Source organism: Phyllostomus discolor, chromosome 2 (genome assembly GCF_004126475.2).
Source record: "Phyllostomus discolor isolate MPI-MPIP mPhyDis1 chromosome 2, mPhyDis1.pri.v3, whole genome shotgun sequence".
NCBI classification, from domain to species: domain Eukaryota; kingdom Metazoa; phylum Chordata; class Mammalia; order Chiroptera; family Phyllostomidae; genus Phyllostomus; species Phyllostomus discolor.
In genome coordinates, this window is record NC_040904.2 from 47,613,029 (window position 1) to 47,632,510 (window position 19,482).

Genomic DNA, 19,482 nt, shown 5'->3' on the forward strand with positions numbered 1-19,482 from the left:
CTTGTTGTCTGCCCAGAAGCAGCTAATTATAGCTCCAGCCTCCTGCCGTGGTGCGCTTCTAGGCCACAGACTGCCGCCTGAGCTGTCTGTTGATTTCAGGGTTTCCTCAGGGATTCTTTACATTTTCAAGTTTTCATTAGGGACTGCTTTTCATTTGGAAGCCAGAGAAGAGAGTTGAGGGGCATAGAATGTTCAAGGTTTCCTAGGAAGATGTTAGGGAGAGTTAAAGAGCTTAGGGAGAAAAGCAGAAGAGGGGAGTTTTTCAAAGGGGCAAAGTGACTTAAAAGAGGACCTCGTTGCCGTTTAGTAATCTCCGTAAGAGTGACATTTTGTGATGGTTTTCCCAAGAAAGCCCCTTCGCATTTGACTTTTGTGACCTCTTGGTCATGTTCTTTGCAGCTAGTCCATTTTCCTTTGAATATTATGTTCCTTTAAATTTTGAAGAATTTTAAAATAAACGCTCATAATTAAAATAAAATCAAATAAGACAAAAAAGCATTTATAAAATAACCAAGAATTTCTTGTCCCATATCTCTCCATCCCAGTTCCATTGTCTACTTGTAACTGTTTTTAATTTCTAATTCTTCTGGTGGTTATTGATGTATCTCTAATAACAGCCTTGTATCTTTAGTTTTTGAGTTATTAGTTTTATGTACATTCATTAATTTTTATGATAGGCAAGGACTGGCTTTTTATACCCACTGGTACTTCCCAACCCTTTTCCTAGTTTTTGATTGATTTACCTCTCTTTTAGTTTCCTTTATAAGTTAATATTGTATGTATAAATCTCCATTTTTTTGTTACTTCAACTTTTGGCCGTACTTATTTTCTCACCTTTTTGTGAGAACACGTGTCGGGGTTTCTCTCCGCTTTTCCTCTCCGACTTCTACTCTTGCAATTTGCCAGTTATGTTTATACACTTCGCATCTCAGTGTTTATAATGGATACACGTGTACAAGCAGCTGTATAAAGTTTTGTAATCACAACTGAGTCCTCTGCTGTGTCTGTGGGTTGATTTCAAAAGCTGAAAACAATCAACATTTACATTATGATTTCTAGGTAACTATTGCTCAATATTTATGCGCTGTGGTTTCATTTCCTTTTCTAAGGCTCTGAGGTCACCACCTTTAAGCTACTTACAGGGGACTGAATTTTCCCACAGCATCAAAATCTAACAGATCCTTCTAATTGTTCAGAATTATCACAGGTTTGTTTGTTTTAGTTCTGTAATGATCATCTGGCATATATATGTGTGTATATATATGCAAGTGCACAGTTCTGTATATTTTGGAGTTTAAGGCTGTAATTTTTTTTTGGTTGAGAGAAGAAAATTAAATGTTTTCTATGATATCTGTATTTTCTGTCTTTCTAATTTCTGTCTTACCTGCTTGTAATCTATTCTGGGTTTCTTCTTGAAGTTCCATTAACCTTTTCTTTTGCACTGGTTTTAAATTTTGCTCATGATTTCTCATGCAATCTTTTTTTTTCTTGGAGTTTCTGATTGTCTTATTCTGTTTTAACCACTGTATCAATATCATAGCTTCAGATATTTCCCTACTCTCACGGAAGAGTCCTGAGTCATGCCATTAGCTGTTGGTTTATCATCATTGTTCAAAAGGATATATGTTATTAAGATATTGTCCACCAATGTTTTCTCACACACATTCTTACTAGGCAGTTTTGTCTGCCTTTTTTCCCCATTGAATATTCATACACATTTCTAAATTATTTATAATTCTCATATTTTTAATGCTCATTCTCATATTCCATTGTGTCGAATACTGTTTCTAAAATTCAGCCATCCACATGTTTTTGAATATGGATTGTTGCCCATGATCTGCTCTTATAAATAACACTGTTATGAGTACTTCAATGCACAAGGCCTTTTCCATTAATTTATTTTATGAGTGCTTAGTAGGAAAAGAAAACTGGGAAACCTATGCTATCTTCTTTGAGGACATGTTTCAAAGACTATGCTTGGATCACCTGGCATTTATTATTACTTTTTTGTGGGGGGAAGGAGCAATAGGAAACAGAAGAGAGGTACCATTTCTGAATCAGTACCTTGAGTTTTCTAGCAGCTTTAGAAGTGATAGTGTGACTTACTGCAAACCCTGGTACTGTCTAGAAATCTACTGAGTACCACTCTTTTTGAATGAGTCCTCTGGGTTCAGCTGAGGCTCTGTGACTTAAGCTCACAATGTTCTTTATTGACCCAAAGTTTTATGTGATAATTTTTTTGCCAAATATTTTCAACATGATTACCTCCAACTGGATTACCTCTCTTATTCACTGAAATCATCTCTCAGGGACTGTTGGGAAAATCAGAATGATTCTAACATAATCAAGGAGGTACTCCCATTATGAATATTCTGTAAGATCTATAGCTGCTTCTACACATAGTTTGTAAGACAGGGATCTGAGGCACTGCAGGGTTATTGGAACAAAAGGACCACTGTGAAGAAATCCACAGTCAGGAAGCCCAGACTTTCATGTAATGAAGACTGTCCTACCGTCACCCTGCAGCGTCGCATTAGTATAAAACTTCATCAGTCTGGCAACATTTACTCTATGGAATCTACAAAGTGTGGGTGACATTATTACATAAATGGGACCCTTGTCTTTGCAAAGCTTTATTACAATTCACTGATGAACACGGATCAATGCTAAAGCGTACGTACCCAGTTGCACTATGGGAAAAAAATCTGAACTTAATGAGTTGCAGTTTAATTATTTTGGATAGTGGGTGATAATACTGTATTGGAGGAGATGAGGAGACACAGCATATTGCAACTTGGAGAGGCTATGGCCCAACAGCCACATTTTTTACTCTGAGAAAAAGGGGACCTGGAGGGGAGAAGGACTCACCCAAGGTCATGTGAGTAGTTAGTGCAGAACCAAGTCTAGACCCCGTATCTCCTCACTTCTGGTCCTGTGTTCTTTTCTTACTCCATCTCTTAGACTTTGAAACACTTGTGATTTTGTTTCTAGGTGTGTAAATTGTACTTCATTGAACTGGAAATTACAAAAATGTTCCCTCATATAGAATGAGGCAGAATATTTAATAATGGAGGGAATACATTTGCCTGGAATGGAATCAGAAAGAATTTAAGCTCGGAGACATAAGGAGTCATTTCTGAGATGAGGGAAAGTGATAGGCGAGCCAGGGCCTTTTCTTAGGATGTAATTGGAGCCGTGCTGTTGTTTCTGATCTTTGGGGAATTTGGGAGTTTGTTTTTGGCTAAGACACTGCCATTCTCTAGAACACAGATTCTGTATCTATCGAATAAGAGAGCTGGGCTTGATGGCCTGAGCTTTATAGACCATTCAGCCCTGAGCTTTGTGAGCTCATGATTTGGGGTTATGTCCCACGTTTAAGATGACTAGGGTTAAAAACAAACACACGACCTTGCTGAATCACTACCAACATCACCTGCTTTGTTCTGGCTGGGAAGTAGGTCAGAGCTTGGCAGACACGAAAATGTGGTGGGCTTCAGCTGTGAGCTCTGCGTAGGTCCCAGTTTTGGACACCTGCCTCAGAGGGCTTTGTGGGAGGGGTTGACACTCAGAGGTGGAGAAGGCATACTTGTGGTCCTGAGTGGTGCAGGCAAGGAGGGGTGATTGATAGGAGAAGAAGCCATTTGGGGTGGGTGGCTGGTGAAAGAAGCACAGCTGTGGACTGGTAGAAAAAGGGAGAAGCAGGCATGTATTAACTGCTTATTTTGTGTGGACTGTTGGTGAATATATATATTTTTAATTCCTCTGAAACACACTGAGAAGTAGGTGTCATTATTTGGATTTTAAGGATGAAGAGATTGAGGCATTATTTGTCCATGGTTAGGCCGCTGGTAACTGAGGGTGGAGGGCGTCAGTGTTGGGTCTGATGCCAAATCCCCCTTTGTTTTCACAGTCAAGTGTGGGTGCTGAGTTCTGTGTGCTAGGGATGTAGTGGTGAAGGAGACAAGCTAAATCATGACGTCATATTGCTTGCAGTCTATGAAGCAAGACAGAACAAAGTACACAAATCCATACTTTCAGAGGTGGAAAATGCTACTCAGGAGAAGACAGCAGCATGAGGACATAGCGAGTGACAGACTTCTGTGGTGTGTGTTTACAGCCTAGTCCGTTAGCTGGTGTACAAAGGAGACATACGGACTCAGGGACAGCGAACAGCTCTGGCTGGATTGTGGTGCTGGAGGTTAGAACTTAGCCTCAGTCATGATGTGAACCACCTGTGTTACTGGAGCAGTCACCTCCCCATCATTAATACTGGGGAAAGTGAACCCTGCCCTTCCTACTTCACTGGATGAGGAGGGAAGAAGGAGTGAATCATTTTGATGTACAGCTGTTTTTAAAACCTCAGTAGGTTATAAAAATACAAGGAGTTTTTTTTTTTAACAGCTTTGGTTAACTTTTAAAGGGGTATCTTCTTAGGTTTCTTTACTACCTTTTGTGTGCTTTGAGGAAATATGTTTCTATATTCCTAGGATGAGGTCAGAATGAGCCTCAGGCCCCCCATGCCCCACCTCGCTCCCACCACATTGGCCACAGCCCTGTGCCAGTGTGGATTGAAATTGTCTGTATCAGAGGGCCGTTGGAGGTGTGGAGCCTCTAGGTCCTATCATCAGAAGGGCGTGAGGATGGACTGGAGGGGAGCCAGAGGGCAGGGAGATGATTGGGTAGCTGGGGGGTGGGAGTCAAACTGGGTTTGACTTCAGATTTGCATACAGCGGGGCAGATGTGTGTCAGGCCACTATGGAGAAGGGGGAAGCAAAGGAGACATTGTGAATCAATTCAGCATTGGCCATGGGCTTGCCCTGGGTGGGGAGACCTGGATGCTGAGGAGCTGTGTTCTTCTGGCCCTTGAGAAGCATCCTACCCAGAGATGAATATCTGCCCTGTTCCAGGACAGATGTGTGTATATCAACATGTAGTTTAGTAATTGAGTTGTCCACGCAGACGGAGATGATATTGAAACATGTATAATACCTTGTACTGAAGGGGAACCGGCCTTGCTGAGCAAAACCTTTTCATTGTTGGATTGTGGGGAGGTTTAGGGGGTCCTAAGGGAGGGATTGGGAAAATTGGGGTGATGTGAAGACACTTGAGGGCCTTGGAGGAGAAGCTGCTTATCAAGGGGAATGGAGACATTTAAATATTGTAGCCATCCTTGTTGCTGTGTCTCCGTGTACTGGTGAACATCAGCCTTGCACGTGGTTATTCATTTATCTTTCAGGGTTGTTAGTGTTATAACTGAGTACGTGTGAGACACAGAGGTGGGAATGATCAGAAAGGCTTTGTGGGATCAGTGATGCTTGCATTGGGTTTTGTAGAACTTTCTAGGGAAAATGGGGAACCTGGGAGAGAGCATCAAATTATGAAAGAACACCAAACCTGACTGGATGGTTGAAGGGTTGGGGGTCAAGGGGTTTCGTGCTCAGGTGACTGTGAGCACAGTGATACCATCGAAAGAGTGGGGAAGAAAGGAAGAGCTGCACGTCCCTTTTATCCATCCCACGAGGCAAGAGGAAAGGTCCCAAGTGGGGGAAGCAGGCAATTGTTGTTTTTACTTTTATTTTAAATGATAACTGCCATGTGCCAGGTGTGAGGCAGTTTGTTAGTATCATCTCTGATCTCCCAGTAACCCCACAAGGTAGAGATTTTTATTCTTCCCTCATCTCACAGACGAAGAAATCAGAGTGCAGAATGTGACTTGCAGTGTCACACAATGGCAGGGACAGGATTTGAACTCTCCGTTGTCTGGCTGCAAAGCCTGAACGTGCTACTCCTGCACTATGTCTCCTCTCTGTCCTGTATACTTATAATGACAGCCATGAGGGACAGGGTGCTTTTCTTGCCTAGAAGTGTAGCTCGTGACAAAAACTGGAAGACTCCATGTCCTCTTCTGCAAAATGGGGACCAGAGCCCTTGCTCCCAGTTTTGGCAGGACTCAGGAAGGCTCAGCTGCCTTCCAGGCCCCTCAGCAAGACCATGCATCGGGGGATGGCTGCTTCGGTCTGTCTGCCCTGCTGTGCCTGTGCCTTTGACTCGACTTCACTCTTGTGAGACCATCTCCTGATGGAGGCATGGAGAATATGCCGACCACATGGATGCTGCATATTTCTGGTCTCGTGACAGGGCTTTCTCAGAGTAAATCAGTAACAGGGCTCCTGGTTATGATTTGGCCTCTCCTGTAACCTGACTTCAGAGAGAGTCTGGGTCAGTCATGTCAGTCTGAGTGCCCATATCATATTTCCTCCTAGATGTGAATGTTTGTGTTTTGGTGTTCTGCCCCCAACAATAATGCAGGGAAGGCAAACAGAACCCGCTGAGTGGCAGCAGAGTATGGCAGTCAAGAGCACAGACCTTGAGCCTGATTGCCCAGATTCAGTGCCCAGCTCTGCCGCTGTCTAGCTCTGTGTCTCTTTGTGCCTCAGTTCCCTCAACTGCAACATGGCAATAATGACAATGGTACCTATTTCATAGGGGCTGTTGGGAAGGTTAAGTAAATGAATGTTTGTGAAGCACTTAGAGAATTTCCAGGTATATAACAAGTGCCCTAGGAGTGTTTGTAAAACAACAGCCACAAAATTTTCTGTGCTGGCCCTGCTTTCTCCTGTGTTTAGGACAGCACATGCCACGGTAGTTAGAGCATTCTGGTTTTTCTTTAAGACCTGGCTGGTGGGGGCACAGGGCTGGCTTCTGCTGTGTGTGGTTAGGTGCCGAAGGATGACATGTTCATGTGCGTGGTCTGGAGGAGGCCCATTGTGATGGCCACTTTGCCACGAGAACTTCATTGGCTGAGGAGAATGTGCGGCTGAGAAATACCAAAGGGAACAATAATTTATCTTTCGCTGGTAGAACAGAGTTTGGATTAAAGAAAATTTGCAGCTGAGTTTATCTATTTTTAAATTTTTCCTGGCATTGTCGTCTGTAGCCTGTGCGCCAATAGTTTTATCTGGTTGGGTCAGTCAGTGGGTACTTTTTAATTTAGGTTTTAAAAAAATCAGGGCTCACATAGACAGAAACAACCAAAGATTTGGATTCTGACCTACAGGGTTTAAGGCCGTGGCATTCCACTCAAGTACTGTGTCCCTGTGTGCAAGGCCTCCGCCCCCCAGTCTCTGGGCATCCACGGACTCTTCCTGTGCTGTTTGTTTTTCCCTTGCTAAAACTAGGGTGCTGAACGGCCACAGGAGCTCCTTTATCTCTGGGGTCTGTGAGTGGCTGTCCTTCTCGGTATGTTAGCAGCAGTTTTGAAAGAGGTATTTTTTGTTTTTGTTTTGTTTTTGCTTTTAATCCTCACCCAAGAACATGCTTATTGATTTTAGAGAGATGGGAAGGGAGGGAGAGAGGGAGGGAGCGAAACATCAACTTAAGAGAGAAACATCGATCGGTTGCCACGTGCTCGGGCCCTGACTTGGGACTGAACCACAGTGCAGGCATGTGCCCTGACTGGGAATCAAACCTGCAGCCTTTTGGTGTACAGGATGCTCCAGTCAACTGAGCCACACCAGCCAGGGCCACACCAGCTAGAAACACATTGATCATCTTTTTTTTTCTTCTCTCCTCTTGGCAATGGTGCCCCTACAAAGCCCCCATTTCAGCCTCACACCTTTCTAATCCCCCTAACATTTCTGTGTATTGTGCCCAAAAACTGGAATGAAACTAGTCATTACCATTCAGCTCTTGCAAATTGTGTGGGGTGGAGGAGATTTTAGCAATTACGTTTTAAGTGATGTCTGTTTGTACAGGACATTTTTTGGGGCCCATCTGGAACAAGGCATTTGAGCCTCAGCCATGCCCTCTCCCAGGCTTGCTCATGTCCTGCCCCAGCATTTTTTAGTCTGTGCTTTGTAGGCAAGCTTTACCCAGTTCTGCAAACCATGGAGTGTACTGACTCAGGGAAAACCTAATTATTTTCCCTAGAAAAATCAGAGTGACCCTATCTTCTGTGGCTTTTGAAGGGCAAAAGGAAGAATAGTGATTTGGAGCCCTGGCTGGCATAGCTCAGTGGATTGAGCATGGGCTGTGAACCAAATTGTCGCAGGTTGGATGCCCAGTCAGGGTACATGCCTGGGTTGCAGGTCATGACCCCCAGCAACCGCACATTTATGTTTCTCTCTCTCTCTCTTTCTCCCTCCCTTCTCTCTCTAAAAATAAATAAATAAAATCTTTAAAAAAAGAATAGTGATTTGGAAATTAAAATACTGATGTTCATGTAGCCACACAGTTATATTTGTTTGTGCATGTGGGTGTGCAGGCATGATTAAAGTTTATAATATTTTAAGCTCATATGGAATGTATTTATAATGAGGAAAACTTTTGGGTGATTCCTTACTTCTGTATAATACTTTGGCGTTTTCACTACTTTGTGTTTTACAATGAGTCTATGAGACGTATAGAGTCGGGCTTATATTTTAAGGTAGGGAGAGTAGAGGCTCAGGGAGGTACAGTGGCCTCCTTGAGACCCATATGAGTAGTAGGTAGGTCTTTTGACTAGTTTTTGATCTAAGAAAATTAGAAAGACTGACAATGTATGTAGTTTGTGATTCTTGAAGGAGTAAGTTTAGAAGGCATGGATGTTATGCTATTTATCTGAAGCTTGTATCAGTGATTTTCAGCTCTGGTGTGCCACGGCACACTGGTGTGCCACAAAATTTTTTTAAACATGCATACCTGACTGTTTAGTTGGGGACACTGACCTCTTTTCCCTTACATTGTCAAATTAAAAAAAATGACAATGATCAACACAATAGTCATTCAGTGTCAATGACTCAAAGTCATACCGATTTATTTTTGTCAGTTCGGCAAAAATATATATAGATTTTGGTGTGCCGCAGAATTTAAGTGATTAGTTTATGTGTGCCACGAAATGTGGAGGGTTGGAAATTGCCAAGCGATATCAAGTCTACAGTCCCGATCTGACCCAAGATGGGAAATTTAAAGTGTGGTTGATACCGGGAAAGGAATCATGGAAGTTCACTAATTTTCTCAGTGGAAGGACGCTCCATCTGTCCATCCTTCCATCCATTATGTGAGCATTCATTTCATCATATTAAAAATTACATACAGTGTGCTAACTTCATGCTGAGCCCTGTTCTGTCCAAGTTAAATCATAAGAACATGTGGCTGTTGAGGACATAACATGTGGCCAGTTCGAATTGAGATGTGCTGTAAACTATTCATTCCATTTCAAAGGTCAGTACAAAACATAATGTAAATTCTTATTAATAAATTCTATGTTCAGTACTTACGAAGTGATCATATTTTAGATATATTGGGCTACAAAAGATTATAAAAATGAATTTTTTCCTGCTTCTTCTTGTTTTTTAAAAATGTGGTTGCTAGAAAATGACACAATTGTGGCTTGAATGATAGTTCCATGGGGCTCATGCTCTGGAAGCTTGTTGTCTGGCAGAGGAAGCGTGGCAGGCACCGGGTGTGCTCTCTGACCACAGGCCGCCCCTCTTCGTTCCTTCTCTGCCTTTACACTTGTGTAAAGTGGTGGTGATGGGTGGTCGTCATCAGTGTGCTGTGTTCTGTGGGACATGGAGTGTAGAATGGGCCCTTCTCCTGGTCAGTACCATCATTCTCAGAGTGAAATAAGGAGGGAAATCTCAGGAGTCCATCTGGACTAGTAGTGTCTGTCTTTGGTCCTGAGCTGGGCTGTCTGTCTCGGCAGAGCCTGATTCCCTCACACATAGCTGGCATGGCAGCAGGCACCCTGTCCTACTCAGGAGCGGTGTTGGAAGAAAGGAAGGCCGAACAGTTTCTTGCATTTTCTTTTTAATGTCTCCTTCAGAGCTGCCTTTCTGGATAGCAGAGAGGTGACCTCAGCAGCCAGAGCCAAGAAGGAGCAAACTGAGTCATCTCAGGCCCTAATGAGGTTCATGAGGGACCCTTCCTGGGACTGAGGGTCAGGTGAGGTTATGCTCTGCCCAGGGTGAGTTTTGCCTTGGGGCTCCAGGCGGCACTGGAGCAGCGCTGAGCTAATTTTACCCACAGGAGCTGACTACGCTGAAGGGTAGGGCTTATGACATTGGCCTTATCATCCTGTGATGCCCAGAGAGCTCCCAAGACACAGCCCCGTTATGTCTGGCTGTTTTCCTCCTACAGTTTAATACATTTTTCCATTAGGTGTGCATATCAGCAAGCAGGAAGCTAAAGAGCAAAGAGCTGTGGATTTTGTGGAAGGAAGGCCATGGAGCTGGATTTGGAGCCTGCCTACACCCCTTGCTTGCTAGCTATCTGACCTTGGGCAAGTTACATAAACTCTCTGAGACTCAGTTTCCTCATTTGTACATTAGAACATATACCTGTGTCCTAAGATCATTCCTTGGTTACATATGAGGTGACACTTAGAAAGCAATTGCTCTGTGCCAGTCACTGCTGTCACTGCTTTATTCATAGTGATTCATCCAGTCCTTTAAACACCCATGAAGAAGGTACTGTTGCTAACCTTATTTTACAAACAAGGGAGCAAGAACAGGGCCAGACAGTTCTGGAGGCTGATGACTCTGTGGGGCTGCACAGAGCAGATGGGCGAGGGGTGCAGCCGGCATGCCTTGCAGGTACTGAAGCATTCAGGGGCAAATCTGGAAAAGAAGGAGGTCAAGCCAAGAATTCTCAGGAAAGAGTTAGTACTTGTGCTACAACTATGCTTCCTGTTACATAAATTAGAGTTTACATTGACCATAAGCCAGTTTGTGTAGTTCTATTTAGCTTATGGCTCCTGCCACTTAAATCCCTAAGGTCTGTTTGGCTCATTACAGTAAAGTGAGATATTTTCTTTTCACAGGCAAGGGAGGGTCCCAGGTATAGACAGACATAGGTCTTCCTCAAGCAGATCAAGCAACAGAGGAATAGATGATCAGTTAATTGATCTATCGGTTTTTATTTTCCCTCTTGCATCTACCAAGCTTAAGTGCAGGAGAGACATTTCACACAATTTAATGGAAATGGATTAATTCAGAAGAAAAGATGCTGGATCCTTTCCAAAATTGTTGGAAAGGATGGAGTAGACAGAGCCAGGAGGCCACATCTGGAACTACTGATTGAAGAATTTATTTCCTAGCTAGAACCCAGGGATAAAGAAGATGATATGAGGAAACTGTTGCTGAACCTCTAGAACCTTTCTCCACATCCTCAGAGTTGGTGGCAGGACATTTTATTGCCCCATGGAATGGCGTTTTGACTCAGGATCCCACAATACTGCTGGCCAGTAGAAATAGCAATGGGGTGATTCTAGCTCCATGTTCACCTTCTAAGTCTAACACAAGTAAATCTTATTGCTGCAATGTAATTTACTAGTTTCAAGGGAGTGTGGGAGATGTAGTGTTCAGCAGTCTGCTTCTGCAGGACAGGAAGATTCTGGAGAGGGTGGGAAGGAGCCCTGATTGAGCCCGTAGAGAGGATATGTCGGCCACCAACACATTCATTTTAAAGCACCCAGAGGTTATTATTCCACAATATTTAATATGTACAATTAATTATAATACTATCATATAATTAGGTATAAGAGCCTACTTAATATTTGTTTATTTACATAAAATATATAACAGTAATATACTTGGTATCTCCCAAATGCAGGCTTTTTGTCCAAACTCAGTTTCTGAATTGGGTTTTTGTTTTGTTTTGTTTCATTTTCACAACAGTGGTTGACTTGTAATTTTTTAGTTCGGTTTAATCTCCTCTGGGCAGTCGTGCCCTGAACAGCTGTCCCATTTACGTAATTTGCTCACAAACATTTCTTAAACACTTAGGATGAGCCCGGCCCCGGGCTAGATTTAGCACTTTGGGTAGAGGTCAGTCATGGGTTCTTCCGCTGGGAGCCCTCACTGGAGAGGAAATAAGTCAAGTTCATCGTAAGAATAGTACAAGAAAGGTTATGATCGGTGTCCTAGACAGCAAGCTAAGCAAACTCAGAGAAAGGAGATGATTCTGGCTGGACTGAGAAATGAGGGAGTCTTCATGTCGAGTGACAGCCGTCAGGTGATTCTCCACTGGAGGCAGTACCATCTCTGTAAGGGGTATTTGCAAGAGTGGTGGAGTGTGTTGTCGTTGTTGTTGTCATCTCAGTGCTGGAGACCAGACCACTCTGCCAGGTAGTGCTCAGAACCAGAGATACTAGATGTCCTATAATACACGAGACACTGAAGAAATAGCTGCCTTTCTTCAAAGAGCAATCCTGTTCCTATTGAGAACTACCATGGGCCTTGAAGGTTGTATAGGATATCTGTATTGGATCTCAGGGTAGGCAGGGGAAGTAGGTCAAGTGAGGGAATAATGGGAGTTAAGAGTTCCGTCTGAATAAGCAAAGAATGTATGCTGAGTGGCAGTGGAAGGGAGTGTATAGTGGGAATAGAAGATTGAGTGTGCCTCATTCAGACACTTGAGCTATTAGATAAAGCATGTGGACTTATTCTATTGCCACTGGGAAGCTACGGAAGATATTGGTGCAGGGTCCTTGAAAGCAGAAATCCAGCCTTTGCTTCTTGCTGTGTACTGGTGGAAATCAGGATGCTTTCTGAATAACTGAATGCCCCAGAGAAGTTGTTCACAGGAATTAGTACCTGCATTTTGCTGGATCTGGGATCCTGTGGTCCTGGGATAACCTAGCAGTCAACATTTAGACTGTAGGAGAGTATCAGGAGGGGGCTTGGCAGCCTGCTAGGCAGACCATGTCTCCACATCCAGATGAGAGTGCTGTGGTCAGACAGCGGTCCTAGTTGCCTGCACTATAAAGAGAGAAGCTACTGTCTTAAGAATCTTGAAGAAAAGAGGGTTTCTTTCATTGCCCTCCCTCATGGAGCCCACAGGCCACGAGGTATATCAGGTGCACTCTGTGCCGCCTGCATTAATGCCCTTGCATCTTGAGTGCATTAAAAATTGCCAGTCAAACCAGTAATTTGCTGACAAGGTTCATGCCCTGTGACCATGACTGCAGTTGTTCTCAGGGAGTGGTTTGCTGGTCTGCATGGCGATGCTATCACACAGCATCCCCTGTGCTGTCCTGTCGCACAGTGGTGGCTTTTTGGCATTCTGGTTAGTCCCTCTTTCTTCTTACCAGATGGGCTTTGGAGGTCAGGAAGGAAAGCTCAGGGTGGAATTGACCAAACACATACAAACACATATGAGTATGTAAGCATTCATTACCTCGTTAGTTTCCTCTCTAACACTTCATTTCTGAAATCTTCCAGGAGGAGAGAGAAAGGGGTGTGTAGGTACTCGGGATGACCACAGAGCCCTCATTGTATGTCTCAGAGAAGGACAGTGACTTGCCCAGGGTCATGCAGCGAGCTGGCCCTGAGACCAGCACCTTCTGTGGCAGGGTGTTCATGGCACTCTGTTGCTGAGGGACAGTGCAGTGTGCTCAGGTTCTGGAGCCAAAGGCCTGCACTTGGCTACTGGCTCAGCTTCTTACTGTATTCTGCAACCTCTGGTTTCCCATCACTAGAATGGATGTCATGGCCATATGTGGCATTAAGCATTAAAAAAGGTGGGGCACTAGTTGTTGGGACCATCTTTAGAAAAAGGATGGGGCACTGAAGAAACTGCTGACTATACCCCAGTCACAGAACCCTCCCAAGGGGTTCACTTCCCCACTGCCCAGCAGGGAGATTTTGAACTCAGATTTGGAGGCGCAGCACTAGAGGGGAAGCACGATCAAATCTTGGAGTTTTGAGGAATTGGGGTTCACTCACTCTTGCTTGGAGCCAGGACTCAGGTAGCAATATAATGGGAGATGTGGCTCGAAAGATGGGTTGGGACCCCCGATGGAGCCCTGGAGGGCTGGTCTGAGGGCAGTTGCACATGGTTTTCTGTGCAGTTCGGAGCACTGGTGAGGAGTCAGCTGGTGACGAAAAGGGGCTTAACCTGGCAGCACCTTCAGGGTGTTCAGGGAACTTGGGGCAAAAGTCAGGCGAGAGACAGGGAGTCCTGCAGTTGGAGCAGGGGCCTCCAGATGTGGTGCTTCCCAAGTTCTGGGCACCTTCTCAGCTATTTTTTGCAGTGGTTCAACTTTTTATGTGAGATTATAATAAAAATGTTGTTATTTTATATAGGGGTAGAGCTGTGAAGTTTTTGAGAGTTTTCACACCCATCAGCTCCTTAGTTCTACTCAGCATCACGAGGAGGTAGAAGATGGGTTTCTTACCCCTATTTCCCAAATAAGGAAATCGGGACTCAGCGAGCAGATGCGATTTCTCAGGCTACTCGGCTGGTCGTTGTGGCAGCTGGAAGGTGGGATGCCACGTCTAATGCTCCCTCCTGTGCCAGTTCTCTGGCTCAGTGGTTCTCTCCAACTCACTTTCCACCCTTGAGTGTGTTGGTTTACATCCTTGGAAGACTAAGATGGCTGTGGATTTCAAACGTCCCAGAGACAAGCTGTCCGATTTTTCAAACATGAGCACTAGGGAATTTAGGACACAAAATGTGTTCCTCCCTCTGGCTCTTCATAGCTGCTGGGCTTTGTTCGGGTTGAAAATGTCCATGAGAACAAGGAGGGAATTTAGTTCACATATTCTTTGCCCTGGACATGGCCTCATGTTTCTCCATCTGCGCACTTACGTAAATTTATAGATGACCTGATCGTACCACAGTATTTACTGTAGCATTCTGCTAAGCAGCTTATCGTATATACATATTAGTTAGTTCTCATAAACACCTAATCTGGTTGATAACAATATTATTCCCCAGTTCACAGGTGAGAAAAACTGAGGCTTAGCCAGGTTTAATAACTTACTTGGGAACACAGATCCTAAATAGACTATAATCCCAGTTTCCCACTTTGGAAATTCTTTCTTCCCTGTTACACTACTTAGGGCCTGTCTCGCTGGTAAAAATGCAGAACTGCTTATGAAGGATGTATGTCTTAGACCTTGGAGGTTATGGGGATCAGAGCCAGAAGGTACTATGAAGAGCCCAGGCAGCTGGTTTTCAAACTGGGCTCCCCTGAGCCTGAGAGACTGCAGGAGTGGGCTTGGTGTTAGCATGGGTGGCAGGTAGGGGGATTGGAGGTGACAAATGGTGAGAGAAGGGGAGGAAAGGGAAGTTCTGGAGTCAGGCTGAGCAGTTCTGCTGTTACTGACTTTGCAAACTGAAAAGCGCTGTTGTTAGAGAAAGGAAAGTTTGAAACCCACTGTGCTATCCTAGTTAGCTCTTTACTAAGTCTGAGAGAAAAGGTGGCTAGGCAAAAGTCACCATTGCGAGGTGTCTTGGACTTTTTCCTCTTTTTCAAGGAGACATGCTTTCTGTCCACCTCACTCCAAGGTCTCTGGAGCACCTGGCTGCAGGTTCAAAGGTTGGGCAGCCTCTGAGAAGCTTCTGTCAGAAACTTCCGGCTGCCCCATATACAGGATACTTGACCAGTGCCTTTCAGCTTGGCTGTGGACCTTGGGAACCTCTCTGAGATTAGTTCCCTGGCCTGGCCTTCAAACACATTGTCTCGCAGAGTACTTGTGAGTGTTGAGTGTTCCCTGTGTACACAGTGGCGAGAGCACGGGCAAGGTCCCTGACGTCAGGGGACTGGTGAGGAGACAGAAACAAGTAAGGACTTTTGTTAAGTAGTTTTGGAGATAGTTATGTTTGTTATACATGATTGTCATGTGTGGTAGTTTCTCGAGGATGATTTCTTCTCAAAGACATGGAATAGGGAGGGGCTAGGCAGCGGAAAAGGTTACACATTGGACAGAATTGTAAGGCGTTGCTTGCCCTGTGACTTTCCACTTACTGTCTCTGGGACTGGCACAGCCTACTTTTCCTTTAAGTCTTCCTCTCCTCATCTGTAACTTGGGAGCGAGGCTGGCCAGCTCACCGGGTTGTTGATGGGATTAAATGGCATAATGTGTGCAAACTGCTGCCAGTATAATGCTCAGCACAGAGTAAACACTCATTAAATTATAGTTGTTATTGTTATTATTTGGCAGTGAGGCGCCAATGAGACTATTTTTTAAACTGATCAATGGTGTGATTAGAGCTTTGCTTCTCAACAAAGCACTCTACTTTCACCACCTGGGTCCGCAACAGTCATGGTCTGTGGCTTCAGTTCACTCTTCTAAGTTATCTGTTTGTTTCCACCCATCGGTGGTCCACCTCTCCCACTAGCACTCACACACCCATGTCACAAATTAATTTAGTGCTTTCCTCCAGCGTTAAGCACAAGGAAACTAATGATAAAATGCAAAGTGGCAAACAATCATCACTGAGCTGAGCGTTCATCTGCCTTGGGAATGGATTTCTGGGGAAAATCCAGCCCCTCCATAATGACATCGATGACTTGGATCTTTGCAGAAATTGAAGAGAATCCTGATTACTGTCGTGTTGGGAGAGGACTGAAGGAAGCCAGACTGATTCCTCACTCTCAGAGCTTCTTGGGGGTTCTCTGGCTCCCAGGTGACCTGCAGCAGGACCTCTGGTATGTAAATGGGCCTCTTTGCTGCCTTAAGATTTTTGTCTCAAATCATAAGGAATAGCCAGGAGGTTTTTAATGGATTGGAATTTCTGTCTTTTTGCTATCTGAGACTTGAAATATCCTGTGCCCTTGATAATTCATGCTTGGGAGCTTCCTTAGTGCTCTCTGGTAAATAGCTTCTTACTGTTTGCGTATTTCCCCACGGGCATATTGCAGAGAGGCTGGAGCCTGTGTTTCTAACAGCTTCTCCAAGGAAAACATTGCAGGTCACATTTCTGCAACTAAGACTCTGGGGCGGGGCGGGGCGGCACGCGGGGTGGGGTGGCACGCGGGGTGGGGGGGTGGGGGATGGTGGCGGGGGTGGGGGGGGGGGGTGCTTCCAAACGTCCATCTCTATTACCTCCTTTTGGCCTGGCATTTGCTTGAGGCTGAAAAGGGAGAGTCTGCCTTGAGCATTCCTGTAGACAGATGTGACTTTGCAGTTAAAAATTCGACAGTTCCTGCTGACCTTCAACTTCAAGAGTGAGTAGCATATAGAAATAACCCTGTAGAGTGTCAGATTATTACTCTTTAATTCCCAGAGCCTTCATGTTTCCTTGTCTTGAGGATGACCTCACTGCTCTCTGAGTTTGTAATGGAATGCACAGTCATTTACAAGTAATCACACCATGATCCCCTGCACGTTTGTACGCCTTCCGGGTCTTTCAGAGGGCTTTCACTCACATTATCTCATTTGATCCTCGTAACTGCTCTGAGAGTCAGACAGAGTGTCTCCTTTAATCTCTAATTTTCAGGTGTAGAAACCAAGGTTTGGAAAGTTAAACATTTGTTTGGAGGTCATACAGCTAGCAGAATTGCACCTGGAATCTCAAGCAGTCTAACTTCTAAACCAGTGTTCTTTTTACTACTTACTCTTGCTGTGACCTCGAGAGTATCCTTAACCTCTCTGAGCCACAGTATTCCTCTCACTAAGTTAGGTGTGAGGCTACCTCCAGGGGTAATTGCCACAGGGATTAAATGAGACTATCTGAGAAAGCATTTACCAACTAGTAAAGCATGTCTCTAATGTGAGGCATCATTGTTACTTGTATCTTATATCCAAATGGTGACATCAGAACTGTGGCAGAAAAGAACATTTCCCCCCTTTTTGTAAAGCTACCAAGGCTAGAATACCTGCGGTCCTGCCTGCAGGCCACTGAGAGCACTTGCGTTGGAAAGGCCCTCTTGTTCCACAGAGCTCTGTCTTCATGTGCCTTGGAGCAGCCTTGTATCCTGGAGACAGCTTTAGGTCTGGCAGGACTGGAGAGCAGGAGTGGGGAGCTGGGAATGGGATGTGTGTTCCTGAGCTTTGTCCACAAAGGATGGGGATGTGGCATGGTGATGAGGTAGAGGTAGGTGAGGACCTGGTCCGGAAGGCCTAATTTCTCCCATTTCTCAGTGACTGAGATTTCATAGGACACATCTCGTGAATCCACAAGGCCAAAAGTGTGTATGTAGAACAGGATGCTTAGCAGTAACACTTACTGGAAAACCGAAAAAGGATGGATTTCAAGTTGGCAACAAATGCATTAGGAGCAAGCAATGTGATGTGGTCAGGAAACAGCCAGAGTAACTGAGGGATGAGATCTTGGAGAGCTGCATAGGGAGCCAGATTTTGTTTCCATATAAGGAAGAACTTTCTGTTGGAAAGATGGAATTTGCAGCTTCAGGAGATGATCCTCACCTCACTGGAGACCTCAGGGCTACCGTGGAGGGATTCACTGACGGGGGTGAGGTAGGGGGGTGGGCATCGGCTCAGTGGCCTTTGTGGTTTGTCTCCTCTTGAGATCCCTGATCCAGTGGTTCTTGGTGGTCAAGAGGGAGAGAGGCACACGTACATTAAGGAATGAAGAGCCCCTTTGTGGATTTGAAAACTGATCTCTAAATGCTACTTACAAAATGGTGGGTAGATAAAGACTGTCATTCTGCTTTTCATAACTATCCCTGTAGCTCCCTCCTTGGTCCTTGGTTTTCCAGAATTCCTAGGCCATCCATGGGCAGCTGTTTTTCATGGACTATCACTTGCATCTGCTAAAATGTACCTGTTGCAATATTGGAAGGGACTTTAAGCTCCTGACAAGATGACAATCTTTCTATAGCACCACTGAGTCTGATGGCTGGTCTAGTCTCCGAGTTATGTGTGAGGACCCTCTCTTTACCCTCTTCAGGCTCTCCTGTGGGACCCCCTAGAATACTGCAGTGCTGAGAATTCTGTACTGAGCTCTGGTTCTGGCATGTGGGGGTAGGTTCTCTGATCCTGTTTCCTTGTCTTATATAAGTCACTTGTATTTGTGTTCATTGATGAAGCATGACATAAATAAGCAGTGTTTGCAGCTTTTTAGGTACTTGTGACATGCTTGCAACAATGAATAATCCAAATAAATGTGTCATGACTATTTGTCCAGACCAAGTGGGGGCTGCTTTTAGAGCACAAAGTTGGATGGTTTTGGGATAGCTACCCAATTTGTAGGTAAGACAATGTAAGCTACAAGAGGAGAACTCATTTGTCCCAGATTTTAAGGAGTGATTCATCAGGGCTTAGAGCTTGGGTCCCCTTACTCTCTGACCAGTGCTATTTATTGCTAGAAGATTCTCTGTGGATGAGAACAAGCAACCTCCTGGTGTGGGCCCAAGAGCCAGGAAGTGGGCGATAATTCTAAACTGGCTCATCTGACCTACGAAAGCCTTTACAGCCGATAGTAGAACAAGATCACACTAAGAAATAGAGCCACAGGGAAGCCAAGATATGGCTCCCCTTCTCTGAGCCAACCCCTCTTTACCCATACCGCCATTTCCCCCAGCATTTCATCTCTCCCTCTCCTTTCTCCTTTTCTAAATTAGTCTGGAGTTATTTTAGACCAGATTCATTCCTGACTGACTTCACCGGTCCAATTTAGTCATTGAGCACTACTCAGGAACTTAAGATTGAAATTAATCTTACAAATTAAATTGGGCATTCCACCCTCCTGTTCCCCCCGCTCCCACCCCCACCCAGTGTTCTCTGAGAGTCTGGTTTTATTCTGGGTCTT

General features: G+C 44.6%; 1 protein-coding gene across 4 annotated transcripts in view; it reads left to right on the top strand.

The window, feature by feature from the left end:
• Window positions 1–19,482, top strand: part of LOC114490441 (LIM domain containing preferred translocation partner in lipoma) — a 636,657-nt gene that overhangs the window by 33,110 nt on the left and 584,065 nt on the right. For all 4 annotated transcript variants that reach the window (XM_036017287.1, XM_036017288.1, XM_028504415.2 and 1 more), the window contains exon 2: window positions 16,294–16,417. The gene's annotated coding sequence lies outside the window, so the exon portion shown is untranslated. The remainder of the gene's footprint in view (window positions 1–16,293; window positions 16,418–19,482) is intronic.